The sequence below is a fragment of the Camelus dromedarius genome, chromosome 7, assembly GCF_036321535.1.
Source record: "Camelus dromedarius isolate mCamDro1 chromosome 7, mCamDro1.pat, whole genome shotgun sequence".
NCBI classification, from domain to species: domain Eukaryota; kingdom Metazoa; phylum Chordata; class Mammalia; order Artiodactyla; family Camelidae; genus Camelus; species Camelus dromedarius.
This window is the reverse complement of record NC_087442.1, coordinates 61,201,298-61,217,460: the sequence shown is the minus strand read 5'-3', so window position 1 is coordinate 61,217,460 and position 16,163 is coordinate 61,201,298. Positions and strand designations below refer to the sequence as shown.

General features: G+C 39.9%; 1 protein-coding gene across 1 annotated transcript in view; it reads right to left on the bottom strand.

Moving 5' to 3' along the window:
* BET1 (Bet1 golgi vesicular membrane trafficking protein) overlaps positions 1 to 16,163 on the bottom strand; it is an 81,990-nt gene that overhangs the window by 46,869 nt on the left and 18,958 nt on the right. Inside the window, exons 3-4 of the mRNA XM_031454914.2 lie at positions 14,909 to 15,184; positions 1,996 to 2,134 (exon numbers count right to left, since the gene is read on the bottom strand). The gene's annotated coding sequence lies outside the window, so the exon portion shown is untranslated. The remainder of the gene's footprint in view (positions 1 to 1,995; positions 2,135 to 14,908; positions 15,185 to 16,163) is intronic.

The window sequence follows — 16,163 nt, the reverse complement described above, 5'->3', positions numbered from 1 at the left end:
CATCTTGATAACATTTTTCAGTTTTTAATACTAGTACAGAATAGAATGACTTTTCCCACCCCCTCAGATTATACAGCTATTTCTATGTCTTTTCTGGTTGTATTAAGTTTCTGACAAGTACAATCCGACCAAGCTGCCATTTGCGGGACGTGGTGTAGTGTGGTGTCACACTAGGACAAGGAGAAGCGTGTGCTATGATGGAAGGCCATGCCACGATGCAGGGGATGTGGGGCAGAGGGGCCGGAGGCAAGAGGCAATGACCCACCCCTGGGACCCAGATGCCATTCTATGCCTTTTGGAACCCCTCTTTTCCTTTTTAGATAGCAAAAGAACTATTGTAACAGCTTTGCTTACTAAACATGTAGCCTCGGCCCTCCCGCCTGCAGCACAGAGCTATGAAATCAGACGCTGGCTGACTTCTCAGAGGCTGGCGGAGGTATAAATCCATAGTCTCAAATATTCTCTCTCACAGTCTCTCTCCCCTCCCATGTCATGTTCCTGTTGGTCTCTTCTCTCTGCATGATGGGCTCTTTATTTTTTGCTACAGCTTCCTCCACGTGCCCAGAGAAGATGGCCATTTGCAGCCACAGCCACATACCATCCTGGTTTGACAACCAGCAAAAAGAAAGCAGTGTTGTTCTCTACAGCTGCGTATCAAGACTCTCCTTGGCCCTGCCTGCATTATGTGCTTATCTTTCTCCTCATTGTGTCCAGGGGGACGCAGTACTGGGATGGACCACTACTAAAGCATAACTGATATCCTGTCAGAAACATACAGAATGGAGGAAGTATTTTCCAAGGAATCAGAGAGAAGGTAAGTATGCTACATGGTAGAAATTACAGATGCTCCAGTTTGATGTGTAAGTTGTCTCCCATTAGAACTCTTCTGAGGCCAAATATCAAGATAGCTTGTAAGGTATGTGACAACCTACATCCTACCATGATTTGATTAGTATGATGCTTAATTTTATGTCAACTTGATTGGGCCATGGGGTGCCCAGATATTTGCCAAATTCCCTGAGTAAAGCAAACTGCCCTCCCCAGTGGGGTCGGGGGGGGGGGGTGGTCTCATCCAATCTGTTGAAGGCCAGAATAGAACAAAAAGCAGAGTAAGGGAAAATTCATTCTCTTTGCTTGACTGTCTTCGAACTGGGACATCTGCTTCTCCTGCCTTCAGCACTCCTGGTTCACTGGATCTCCTAGGTCTCCAGATTGCCAACTGTAGGTCCTGGGACTTCTTAGAGTCCCTAATTACATGGCTTTCACTCTCCAAATCTCTCTCTATATATATACACACACATATTTATACACATATAAAATACTAGTCTGTGTTTTCTGCAAAACCCCAATTAATACAATTAGGGATATTCGGGGGGCAGAGGGAAGAAGAGATACCTGGACTGCAAGGTCAAGGTTTGTCTTTTGGCTTAGCTTCCATTTGGGGGATACTCCCCATCTTTAGATTGTAGAAAATACACTGTTGCCTTTTGTGGGGTGACTATTGAGATATCTTTGTTTTGAGTTTATGCTTCCAAATGCAATTTTAGATATTATACCAAGCAAAAGAATAAACTCTACCAAATAGCATTCAATGCTGAAAATTTTTCACGCCTCCTATACAATGTGGTCTGATTAAAGTTCACATTGCTTTTCCTGAGAACTCAAGAGAAACGCAGAGAAGAAATCCAATGCATTAATATTCCGTGAATACCGAGGATAGGTAAATCTAGCAATCTCCTTTCAACTATGTGCTAGGATTAGAATATTATCATGTAGAAAAGACAAGTCTGATTTAAACTTATAACCATGAAAATGAGTAAATTATAAACTTGACAAACACATTTTCCCAACTTCTAAAAGATGTTTAGAAATGAATTCATAAGGGCATCAGTGGAAAAATAGAGGAAACACTCTTACCTTGTGACAGAATAGGAGATAAATGACAATTCTAAAATGTCGCAGTGCCAAATTACCAAGACTTCTTTCATGACTTACCTGATTGTGTCTGTATAAAGTTTCTTGTAAGATTGATCTGAGGATCAGATTTGGTGTCATTTCTAGAATTATGTAGGAACTGGTAGACTTGGCCACTTGATTTTTCCAGATAGGATGACTTGACTTTTTTTTTTTTGGCCTAAAGGGGGAAAAAACAAACATTTTTTGGAGCTGTGGTTGCAAAATTAACCATATACCAGAAACACAGGGTGTTAATTTCCTGTTACAATTTTTAGAACATAGATATGCAATTTAATACTTATGATTTTTAGTTCACCAGGCTAATTACAATTTATATCAATGTACATTGTATTGCAGTTCTAATTGATAGGATACTAGGTAGAACACACTAATTTTGGTCATCAACTGGAATTAAAGAGAAAAATAAGCAAACCTTGAACTTCCTGAACGATTATGGAAATGGTGTCTAATAATAAATCTCACGTCAAGCAATTAAGCCAATCCAATCCATAAATTGGGGGATTATCTAAGTAATTCAAACTGGCTTGCCTTTAATTATATAAATGGAATTTAGGGATGGAATTTCTCAACTCAGAGTTGCACTCTCACCTGTACTGCCTGAAGTCATCCAATTACTTCCCCTTGAGCTCTATAAACCTGACAGAAGTGGGGTTCTGGAGGGCACATGTTTTCACTCAGTGGTTCAGACTCCGTAACACTGGTCGTATCAGCGTAACACGCTGAAAGAAAAGGCATCTTAAAATGTATACCAGTCCCCTGGACTGCTAAATTGACTGAATTTGATAGACTGCAAAACGTCCTTCCCATTTCCATATGGGGAAAAGATGGGAGATGACAAAACAAACAACAAAAAAAGCAGGGAACATAAAGAGAAAGTTCTCAGGAACCATCTGGGATGAAAACTTCCCTGACTGAAGGATTCTTTGGCTAGAAAAGTGAGTGGTTTCCATGTGCCCAAGACCCACGCCCATCCACAAACAGCCATGGTTAGTCTTCACTCAGGTGAGAGAGATCTTGAGCAAACTACATGAACTCTATTAGGCCAAGAACTCTAGGCTTCTCAAACTATAGCACATCCCTCCCCCACTCTCACCCCTAACCATGTTTCTTAGTGTTATGTCAAAGATTAAACGGTAGCCTTGGATCAACATGTTACAATCAGCTAATTTTTTTTCATATATAAAAACATCAGTTTCTAGTTTGTTTTGTTTTGTTTGGGCATCAGTTTCATAAGAACCTCAGGAGAACAGTTAAATAAGTACATAATATAAAACATAATGTATTGCATGAATTTTTGAAGTTAAATCTGAGATGGCGAAGACAGTTTCTATCTGTAGGTGTGTCATTTCTGGCAAACTTCTGCACTATCTGATGTACACATTAACTCTCTGGCCATAAGGAATGTATTGATGGATCGACTGATGAGCACTGAAATAAACCTAATAAATCCCTCTAGCTCTACTTTCATAGAGAATTATATGCCTTTGCCTCTAAATCTCATAGCTGAGTGGTACATTTTACATTTGCAAGAGCCACTGGAAGCCTGTACTTTTGTGCTTTTGCTTAACAACAACAACAGAAAGTCCTGATAATGCCTTATCTATCTGGCCAATTTCAAGTGCTCCTGTTTGAGTTCTCTCACATCTATACTAAGCTATGAGAAAAGCTAAACAGCTTTGAACAGTAACTATAGCACAGGGAAATATATTCAATATCTTGTAGTAACTCATGGTGAAAAAGAATATGAAAATGAATATATGTATGTTCATATATGACTGAAGTCTTGTGCTGTACACCAGAAATTGACACAACATTGTAAACTGACTATACTTCAATAAATACATATATATACAAAAAATAACTTGGCATTACTATTTAGTAGTTTTGTTTTAAATAATTTTAGATTTACTGAGGATTTGCAAAAGTAGAACAGAGTTCCCCTGTACTTCTGTCATTCAGTTTCCCCTAATGTCAACATTTTACATCCTCATGGTATATTTATCAAAACTAAGAAATTAACATTGGTACAATACTATTAAACTACAGACTTCATTCAGGTTTCCCTAGTTATTTCAGCAATGGTCTTTTTCTGTTCCAGAATCCAACTGCATTTAGGGGTTATGAATTTTTGCTTTTCTCTTTTTATCTTTAAATAACATAATGGACACAACATTACTATTAAAAGCTTTGGTCTTTCACAATTATTAAAGGCTATTAATAGCTTCCCTTTAAAAAATAGTTTTAAATTCTCACATTAAATAGGCTGAACTACTTGAAATCAATAAGAAACTTATTGAGAGAATATTTAAAACTTGAGTGCATCAAGAGTATGGGTTAAAAAAAAACTACAACCTTTTATGACAAAGTACAATCTCTTTCCATCTAGCAAAATCCTTTTCACCTAGGAAATAATTTTCTGATCGGCTAGATTTGATTTTCTACAGAAAAACTCTGAATTTTTGTTAGGAATTTTCTAGCCCACTTACAGCTTGAACTAACCTTTCCTTATGACACAAGTATATTTCGAGGTGCTTGGAAGCAAGGACCTTTTCTTAGTCATTTTTGTATACTTAACATTGCCTTAAACTTGATAAATATTTGTTGAATTAATGAACATATGAAATTTCCTAGGATCTTCAAGGCTGGAGAGAATTTGAAAACTTGACACTTTCAGGTTAATTAGACTCCAGAGCCTTCACCTCTGACTGCCTTTGGAATGTTTTGGTGTAGATGGTGTCAAAGAGGCTGATAGGTGACGCATTATAGACAGCTTCATGGAAATGTCATGAACCCGTGTAGAATACTTACCGCCAGAAAACTTGCCAAGTTTTAAATGTCTGTTATCTTTTTTCTGAAAGAACAAGAGCCTTTATCTTCTTATGAATGTGTAATAAAAATATCAGAGAAGTCAAAATATTATATGAAGTGTTGGTCATATCCTGCTTAGTAGTAAGCAATTTCCTAGTAATGAAGGTAATATTGAAAACAAAAATCTGGGGCTCTAAGTACTAATGTGTACGATGCACTAGACAGAGATATGCCCAGTGATCACTCTATGATCTCAGAGTGTCTGGGTTTTTTGTCATCTTTCTCTCTCAGCTCTGAAAACTTAACTGATAGACTAATCCAAATATCTTTGTATATGCTCTTGATCTTACATACAATTAGTTGTTTATACATTTTGTCTATGTTTACCAATAACCTGCAGTACCAGAAGAATTTAAGTAGGAATGCCTTCATTTAATGTAAACAAAGAATTCCTGGCAAGCCAAAAAAGAAAAATAAAAAAGTGGCTTTTTCTTCTTTTTAATTCTAAGGGACTTGACAGTTCTGAAGATGTTGTCAAGGCTAATTCCAAAATTTAAATTTTGTGGGTGTTAGTTCTTATTAAGTCTATCTAATCCAGGCAGAATGTCAGCTGTGCCATAGTGTGACCTGGGCCTCATATGTCCTATTCTGTCCAAAACACTGAGAAGACAGCCACAGGAAAGGGGCCCATGAATCCATATTTGCTGCTTCAAGACTGTGGTGTTGGCCATGACTTTGGAACTCTGGGCTGTGCAAACAGCCAGCCCCATCATTTTTACCCTTTTAGAGGATGTACCCAGGAAGACTCTAATTGGGATTATTCAGTAAGAGATGAGAAGACTGGTTTACCAATAATAGGATCTTAATAAGCATCACCAATTTGATCAGGTTTATGTTGCAGGATTTGGAGGAGAACTGGACCTAGTTTAGAGCAGGAGTGCACAAACTTTTTCCACGAAGCGCTAGTTGTAAATACATTCATCCAGCATTGAAGATTTCTCTCAATAATAGTCAACTCTGCCCTTGTAGCTTGAGAACAGATGCAATGTAAACAAATGAAAATACAATAAAAGTTTATTTATAAAAACAGCTGAAGGGAGCTGCATTTGGCCCTTGGGTCATACTTTGCCAACTTGGTTTAAAGTCACAAAATTTTCTGAGTCTTTCCTAAGGCAAACCCACATTTTGAACAAACCTAAATGGATTTAGCCTCCTTAAAATAGCACCCGATCTAATCAGACCTTGCCGCTCTGCTCTGCAGTAACTGTCTCCAGATCTCATGTCTCAGAATGAGACTCGGGTCAGATATTTGCAGATGGTCTCCTAATATAAAGCTGGTATATTGCATATGAAGGAAGAGTTTGACTCATGACATATGGAACTCCGTACTCATCATTTTAGGTACAGGCAGACGATTGATGGTGATGGCTGACTCAAAACTTTTTTATTTATGTAGAAATAGTGCAAAAGGTCAAACCTCAGTTTAGCAAGAAATATTTGAGAAATGGGTTTCTGCCTTACCAAATTTTTGGTGAATGCTGAGTTAACCAGACAACCCATTTATGTCTCATTTTGCACCTAACTGGTAAAAGTGTTTCTCTCTCTGCTCAGAGAAATGGGCTTCAGCTGGCCTCAGGAAGCAGCGTTCACTGACTTTGATGCACTGTCTTTGCTCACTTGCATTTCATTCTTTCATTGCTTCAGCATTTACCACAGACCCTGGTGTGAGGAAGAAGAGGAAAAGACTAAAAGACATGTAAATCCACCACTTAGCAGTAATTAAAAATGCTAACTACACACATTTACTACAGTCATAAAAAAATCTGTCCTTTCTTTGCCAGCGTCGCAAGAGGTGTGGGCTTGGGTGGAAATGAGACTTCCTTACAAACGTGCGGTGCCTTTCAGGCAGCTGCTATTAGTAGGCAATTACTTGATGGTTTCTATTAATCAATCTGGTCAGGTTTAACCTGAACTCACTTGCTCTTGTGCTCCGTCTCATAACAGTCGGCATTTGGTATCAACTGCTGAAATGTCTTCCCCCTTCAACCCAGCAGCAATTGAAATTAATTTGGTTTTCTTCCTGCTGTGCTTACCCTTGTGGAACATTATTTCTTCTTAGTTCGTGACATATTGGTTGCTTGATGCGTAACTTGTGCTCAAAGTCTTCCTCCAGCAGGGCCGTCAGACTAATTCCAACGAAGAAATGGCCCTGCAGGTGGCCCAGCGAATACTGAACCTGAACCCAGGTCCCCTGGCCCTTTGTCCTCCTTGTATTAATTCTGCCCTAGTTTGGTATGAGACTCTCAAAGGGGCTGTTGTGCAAACCATCATTGTTATTAAGTGTTTATACATTCTGGTAGGTGGAATAGTGTCTTCAAGATTAGACAGACCTGCTTTTGCTCCCCACCCCCCCAACATTTTGACTCCTCTTATTTGTATGACCTGGCGCAAGTCATTCATCTTTCTGTATCTCAGTGACTTCATCTGTATGACAAGAGACTCTCCCATACCTCGTAAGTTATTGTGGGTATTAAGAGAACATCCACACACCAGCATTTTTACATCACTAGCACACCCGACACATCAGTAGGTTAGTAGGTGCTTCGTAATTTTTTACTTTGAAGGAAATGTCTCCTGCAGCCTCAACCCAAAATGAATGGCTGTGACTTTCTGGAGGGAGGTCCCCTTCAAGATCCTCTGACTCAAATAATCTAGGCTGAGTGAAAGGACAGCCTTTGCAGGGCCCTGTGGGCCTGACACTAGCAATGACTTCGGGTTGTTGACAGCTTCACATTTGGAAGCTTGCTGAGGCTGGGCGAGTTGCTGAGGCTTTTGTGTAATGGGCTTTGTGTGATGCTAATAAACACAAAAACTTCTCTATAAACATGTTCCCTGTGGACCCCTGAGGCTCTAGGGCTGATGAGCTTATTTTTTTAATGAAAAATAAGATGAACTGCAAGCACCCAATTAGAAAGGCTCAGTCAGATCACTAGACGCTTTCAGGCCTGGATACAATAGGAGAGGTTTTAAGAGGCTGGAGCAAGAGAAACCATAATGAGAGAAACACTGAACTTGCTTTTATTCTCAGTGGCGGCTTTGTTTGTCCTCCCTCCAGGCTCAGAGATGCGCGGCTGGGACTGAACTCATTTCCCAACAAGCTATTTTTGTTTCTCACTTGTGATGCTCTGTGAACGGACTCTCTGAAAGGCAGGCATCTTAGTCCCTGTGAATGCAAAGGGTTTGCCAACACAAGGGTTAGCAGTGAACCATTTCCAGCCCTCACCTAGATGTCTCTTCCTACTGCAAAAAAACACCCTCAAACCTAAAATGGTTCTAATCCAGGAATCTCACCCTTGGCATATTACCAAAGAGGATGAGACTGGGGAAGTGATGCTTTTTAGGTGCTGTCCACGGGTGACAGCTCAGAGACCACCATATGTGCATCTTTTAAATCAGTCTGTAGATTATGGAGCTGCAAGCAGATGATGGGGCAAAACATCAGAATAAAGCTTCTAAAATACTGAGGCTCCTCCTGCAGAGCAACCTTGAAGTACAGATAGATTCTAAAATTTCAGAACCAAGACTGTTCAGTGCAATGAAGATCAGGACTGTATCTCTTTAATGACCCGGCAGACCCAGGACCCAGCAGCAGAGTCCTACTTCCATCTATCTCCTCTTTGTCTTCCTGTAATTATGCTTTCCCCTGCTGGCATCCCCATCATTGGTTTATCCCATTTTATGCACATTTGTGGCATGTTTTTCTTTTGGTCTTTATTTAAAATTAGCTGTACAGATGTATTGGCTTACCTCTTCTAATGTGGATCTCAAAACAGAGGTTGTCTCTGTTCTATCAATTCATCTTTCTTTCCTAGTAACCTATTCAGTTCAGATATTTACTGTGCAGACCCTGTATCATGCACTAGGATTCAACGGTGAACAAAACAGAGACTCTTACAGCCATAACAAAATAGTTAGATGAATAAATAGTCATAAATTGTGACCAGCCCCACAAATGAAAAGTACAGGCTGTAACAAGAACTGTAGCTGGGTAGCTGATAAAGGCTAATGAGTCAGAGAGGCTCTCCTAAAGAAGTAGCCTTTGAACCAAGAACTGAATGATGAATCAGTGACAGCAAGACGATGATCATTCTGGGTTCCAGGAACAGCATGTGCAAGGGCCCCACATCAAAAGGAATTTGAAAGCAAGAGCGTTTGGCCAGAAGACAAGAGAGCCAGGAAGAAATGGGAGATGACAATGGAGGGAATGGGGGAGGAACTGGACACATCAAGTAGGACCAGGGACATTGGGTTTTAATCTTCAAGTCAGTGAGATACCACTGAAAGATTATTAAGACTAGAGATGCAAACATATTTGTTTGTAAACAATTATGACTGCGGTGTATAGAATCAAAGAGGGGAGTGTGGTGGTTTTAAATTATGTCTACAAATTCTTTGATATCCCTTGCTTCAGGAAATGGAGCTTAATTCTCCTTCCCTTGAGTGTGGGTGGGCTTAGTGACTCACTCCGAATGAACAGGACGTAATGGAAGGGAAAGTGCATAACGTCTAAGGCTAGGTCAAGAAAGGCAGAGTGGCTCCCACCACACTCTAATCATGGAAGCCAGCTGTCATGTTGTAAGGAACTAAGACCTTCTGGCAAGAAACCGGGAACTCCTGCCAATAGCTGTGTGAAGGAGCCAAAGCTGGGAACAAATCCTTCAGCCTCACTCAAGCCTCCAGTTGATTATAGCCCCTGACAACATCCTGATAACTCAAAGCCAGAACAAGCCAGCTTAGTGACTCCCCGACTCTTGACTCTCAGAAAGTAAAAGCTGGGACAATTTGTTACACAGTAATAGATACTTAATATCAGAGGTAAAAACAGAAACAGTGGTAGAAAGTTCCTCCAATAGTCTAGGCAGATAATGATGATGACAATGTCTTGGCTTAAAGTGGTTGCTACTCAAGGCCAACTTCACCACCTCTTTGTAGGAATACACTATGGAGATTAGAGTATGACCACTGGAAAGCTGTAGATGTGGATTAAATCCAGGCTTTGCTACCTAGTTACAGGTGACATTGCAAAGCCTTTTGCCAATGATTTTTTTATTCATATAATGGAGTTAATGTCACTTCCCTTTTATTTTACAAGGAAGTGATACGTATGAAGTCCATAGTGGAGGGTTCAGAACATAGTAACTGCTCAGAGAGTATTTACCTGCCAGTTTTTATTATTATACAGGCTGTAATTTCTCTCTCCCAATCTTGTTCTTTGCTATAAGACCAATCCCCATTAAATACTGCTATGTCATTCTTCATCAAATTGCATTCAGAGATTTCCGTTACTTTAAAAATAAGCTTTCAATTCTTTGGCTCGGCTTTGAAAGTCCTCTAACTTCTAACTTGAAGGACCATCTTGCTACCTATGTGAACCTCTGCTCTATGCGAATTCATCGTCTCTTCAATTAGTGTCTTTTTTTGTGGCTTGTGATGTCTCACTGAGTCAATTTCTCTTACCCTCAGTTTTCTCGTCCATACAATGCGTGTAATAATAGATGCCAGTTCCTCCTTACTGTTCAGGGAAAACATAATAAAAGCTGTTGCATTGTGATATCATTTGCTAACTCATTCTATTTACAAGAAGCCCTTGCATGCATATTATACTTCCTGTGAAGGCACTTATCAAATGAAACAGCCACCAGAGAGATGCCTCTCTGGACATCTCACCAGCCAAGAGGGGGAAATGAGACCTCAGGTCTCGGAAAATGTCAGCTCACTTTCAGGACATCAAGTCCATCAGTCTCACCTCTTATTTCCCAGCACAAGTTTGAGATGTGATTAACACTGCTGCTGCGCGCTCAGGCATGGTTTATTGCCCAGTTACCCTCAGGCAGTCTCTTGCCATTCACACGACAATCCAAAGCAGCTACTGCTCTACACTTAGAAACAGAGAGGATGAAGAGCTGAAGCTCCCTCACAGGCTGGGGCAATAGTGCCTCTCCTGCTGGCTGCAGAGATGACCCCAAGTCCTCAAACTGGTCTGGATGCCACTGGCCAAAGGACCCTGAGAAATGGGTATGTTTGACCCGTATTAAATGCATCCTAGAGCTATAATTTTAAATAGTGCATACTGATGGTAACTTCCAAGTTAGATAGCCCTCCCAGACTGGCTCAAAAGTACATGGGCATAATGTTCCACTGTCTATGCTCCCTACTGAAAATAACAAGAGATTTTGCTCCTGGTAGAAGGTCCCTCTGAAGCAAGCAGCAGTGCCTAAAACATGACTTATGGATCTCTTCCCCCTCTCCAAGCCTCCTTTAAAAAAAGAGAAGCTATCCAACAGAGAGGCTCTTTAATTTGCCATGGACCCAGCCCAAGGTGTGTTCAATCCTAATTTTTTTCTTCGTTTGAGTTAGTACCAAAACATCATCATTTTAGTGAAGCTAAAGTATCATAGTGGCTTTGCAATATGGTATATGATGCGAATTTTTGGTGGAAATCTTTGCAAGTTTTTTAATGTTCATGTTTCCAATAGAGAGGTCCAAAGTTTCTCAGCATAATTTTGCCTATGAAACATAATTACCAGTTGCAAGCAAGTAATTTCACTGCTCGACTGCATTATCTGTAGCCTACTCACATCTATCCAAATAGGAGTGTCGCAAGTTCTTTATAGAATCTGATTTTGTGATACAGCTGATTTTTCAATGGCCTCTGAACAGAAATCTTATTATTGATCGATGTAATTAAGATGCAGTCTGAGTTCCAGCACTTAACAAAATGTTTAAACTTTTTATTAAAATAGATAAACAGAAAAGTACATAAGTCCTAAGTCTATGTCTCATCAAATTTTAATAAAATGAACACACTAACCTACATTCACCTTCTATTTTTTACTGATTATTTCTTTCTAATTTATTTTAAAAAACTGACAATGTTAGCTTTCCCTTAAAAGGGTAGGCATGTAAGTTGAAGAATGCTAATTGTATTACTGTGTGTTGATTTTCTTAGTCAGGTTTTTAATTAAACCACTTGGGACCCCTCAGTATTAATACACTTCAACCTAGTCATGTTTATTACTGATGTAGACGATTTATCATGGGTATGTGCATATTCGTGTGAGTGTGTGTGCATGCATTGCATGCACACGTGTGTTGACTGTGGAGATGGACTGATTTGACCAAGTATAAAATGAGATAATTTTAGGTATTTATGCTTAAAAAAAAACTTAGCCATTATTCTTTGTCCTTGACATAGTATCTGAAAAATGAATTCCCCTCAGAATGTATATTGAATATACAGATTCAAGTTTTGAATGTGGAACGTTACAGCTGGAAGGACCTCTAAGATGAGGCCTCATTTGCACATGAAGAAACCAAGCCCCTGCATTTGAGTGAGTGGCTCAAGGTCATACACTGAACAGCGGCTCACTCACTCTGTTTAGTTTTTACTCTCCAACACATTCAACCCAAGTGCCCTATGATGATTGTTCTCCCTGCAGCTAACAGTGAGAACCAGAACTCCTGCTGGCCAGCCCAGAAAAAGGAATCATTTCCACTAGTGGTGAATATCTCTCAAGTTTCCTCTCTTCCAGCAACTCAGCACTCAACCCCACCCAACCCTGGCTGGGGCTGCCTTTTTTTAGATAGATATATGCTTTGGGGGAAGTGTCAGAAGAAATACTGAGAAAAAAAAAAAAAAAAAAAAAGAGAGATAAAGGACTGTTATTTTGAATATAAATTTTAAGTAGCCTAAAATCTATTTTGATGTGACACTTAACACAGCAATTTGGGATTCAGGTAGAAAGAGAAACTTGGTTTTCTATATTGCTTCTCAATGAGATCATAAAACTCCGATCACAGGCATTGGTTATACCCTAGACATGCTAATGTAACATGTGATCAGAGTATTTGTTCCCAACCCCAGGTGAGTTACTCCCAGGCTAGGCTCCACAAGGGAAGCATATTGTAATAGCTATGATGTTCCGCCCCAGTCCATATAACCTTCTGCCGATCCAGATGTGATGCCTACATCTACATAGATACAGATACACAGAAAAAAGCTTCTTGAAAGGAACAGGAAATAGATTCTTTCAGATCACAAGCACACAGCTAACTGGGGAAGGGTTAATGTTAAGGAATATATAGAAGCTGAAGCTTATGGTTCTTGAAATATCTAAGTCCAAGTCAGTATCACCATGATGGAAGTGCTACCCGCTGACCATATTTCTCAGCAATTTTCTCACCTAAATGTTTAACAGTACAAGCCAGGATGATCTGCTAAAATGTTGGCATTTCCTTACAAATACATTCTACTGGTGATGTTTCTAAAAAGTGGTTGATCTCTAATTCATATCTAAATGACTCTCTAACATTTGTCTTTATTTCAAGATGCCGAAGATTTATTTCAAGATGCCTAAGATTGTTTTGGAAAGAAGGTAAGATAGAGAAGGGAGTAGGATTCCTCTGTGAATTGCCAAGGTGAAGGGGTAACCCCTCTGCTCCTAGGTGGACAGGAAGGCATATGAATTAGGCAGTAGGAGAATTCTCTCCAAGAATTTAATCTAGTTGGAAGATAGTGATCGGATATGTTTTATGGAAGTTCTTAATTTCCAGTTGGCACATGGGACATTATTGACTCAAAGAAATTATGATCATATATCCTGAAAGTGGTCTATTAAATCCAAGTTAACTTTTGGTAAAATAAACTTGCCAAGGTCAACACCGTTTACATAGGACAATGATTCTGAATCTTCAAAAACTCAATTACATGGAAGCTTTCAGGAATAATGATCACCTAGGCTTATTTTGGTCTGTTAGCCTTCATTTTATAATCATTCACTGTGATGTTTCAAGTCAGTTGACTGTTCCCAAATAAGATTTTAATTAAATCGATAAATCCTCAGAAAAAATCTATGAAATGCTTATACTACCCCTGAGGTTTTCCTCTGTCAAAAGTCTAGCAATAAATGGTAATTTTAAAATAACAAGTTTTTGTGTGTGTTACTCCAAGATCATATAAGCAAACTTATGGTTTCAGCCATGATGAGTCAGTGGTACCAGACTTACCATCCCACTTTAAACAGCTATAAAATCTGTAGAAATCTTATAAAATCAGTGACAGGACTAGAGTCAAAGCAGAGCCACAAACCTTGACTTACCCCACAAGGCGAGTCCCATGTATTTACGGCTTTTTTCCTGGACACCATTTCTAGGCTGTGATGCAGGGACATGGGGCCCAGACAATGAGTGTTATATGAAAGGCCAAGTACTTTTAAACCTTGTTTTATAAAAATATATGCTCTTCAATGCATATAACTCAATACCAAAAAAAACCCCAAAACAATCCTATTAAAAAATGGGCTGAGAATATGAATATTTTTTCAAAGAAGATATACACATCGCCAATAGTACATGAAAAAGTGTTCATCCTCACCTTATCAGGAAAGTGCAAATCAAAACCTCAATGAGATATCCCCTCACACCTGTTAGAATGGCTATTACCAAAAAGACAAGAAATAACAAGTGCTGGTGAGGATGCACAGAAAAGAGAACCCTGTCGTGCTGTTGGTAGGAATGTAAATTGGTGCAGCCACTATGGAAAACAGGGTTGAGGTTCCTCAAAAAACTAAAAACAGAACTACCATATGATCCAGTGACTCCACTTCTGGGTATTTATCCAAATGAAATGAAAACACTAACTCAAAAGAAAAAAAACCCTGCATCCTCATGTTGACTGCAGAAAAAAATAAAAACACGCAAAAAATACGCTCTTCATTTAAAAGTAATGTTCTACTGTACTGCACTTAGGAAGTGAGACCTGACAATTCACAAGCAGAAGGAGACATCTGCTTTCCCTTTGTGGTATAGTATCTTACTGAGCATTTTACACTAATTCTTTCCCTCTTCCACTTTTCTACCTTTGACTTCGGGAAGTCTAGAGCTGATGGGTCAGTGGAAACATTATGATATATTATGTATTTATACCTAAGAAAATTAACCATTTTCTTAATTCTAGTCTCTAAGAAGACTTTATCACAGTGAATTCTGAATTCAGGAGTAACAATGGATAAGACCTGAGTGTCACAGGAGATAAGGTCATCCAAAGATAACTGGATGAACTGACCTGTTGAATGAGATGTGAGCACGTCTTCCAAAGTGAGGATCTGATGTTGAAGTACTGGAGCTGGAGTCCTTCTTCCTGATACTCCTTGGCCCAAAGTTTCAGTTCCAACTTGAGATCACTTGTAGGTTGGGACAGTAAAGATAAATCAGCAACCCTGGAGTGACATTCACCTCGAATCTGCTGGAGGTATTAAAAGTGTGGCTCATCTTCCTGGAGTGTCATCTTACTTGACGTTTTGAGGAAATAATCATTTCTTTCGCCTTCAGTCTCAAGCATCTATATTGTGAAAATGCAAAAGATACATAAACTTAAAACACAAGAACTAAGACAGGGAGTCTCTTTGGTGCATATCCCCAGCATCCCACAGGCTTCTTACTTATTCTTTGCTGCCACTGGGGAGGAAGTGTTTGAGAATGGAAAGCACATGCTGTCATGTCAGGCTGGGATTCAAACTCACCTCAGCTTCTCGAGAACAATGTTGTTTGGGGAAAGCTGTCTGAGGTCTCTGAGGTTTTGCTTACTCATACTTAAAAAGAAGACACTCCATTCTACCCGCTAGTGTTGTCATAAATTTGAGACAGGTAGTGAAAACCTTATGCATACCTACCTAGATGGCCCCCTTTCCTCTCTGCTCTTACCCCCTAAAATTACACAAAGCCATTTAGCTATAAGTTAAAAGGAGGGAGACTAGGAGACCAGAGTGTTTTATCACAGACTTGCACTCAGGTTTGCTTCTCCGGAGTTAATTCCTTCACTGCATCTTTCATCATGATGCAGTCCTGAAGGCTGGGAAGGGGTCGACCCTGAGAACACAGACTTTGCCCCGGATGTGGCTCCTGCGTTGGGAACCAGGCCTGGAAAGAGCCTTCAGTTGACTCTCTTTTCCTCAGTTCGCTGAAGCTGAGTAAAAGCAATGTTAAGGAGTTAGGCTATCTTGAATTACTAACCTACAAGGTACCTAGTAAATCTATGAGTAGGACAAGAGGGCACAAGAGGGGACCAGCCAGGTCTCCCAGGATTTCTGGTGGAGTAAAGGTGAAAAGGTTAGAGGACCAGTCAAAGGACTGCTGGAGACTCTGGAATTGTATAGAGTTTGGGGTCAGGGGTTTAGCTGCTGCTCTGCTGTCCGGGCTGTCTGGTCTCTGAGGGGGGCTGCAGTGTGGGAGTGAAGTGGCACTATAGGGTGGCGGGGAAGCCGACCCTATGCAGTGGAGATAGCCTTCTGCCTCCCAAGTGGTTGATGGGTCAGAATGTG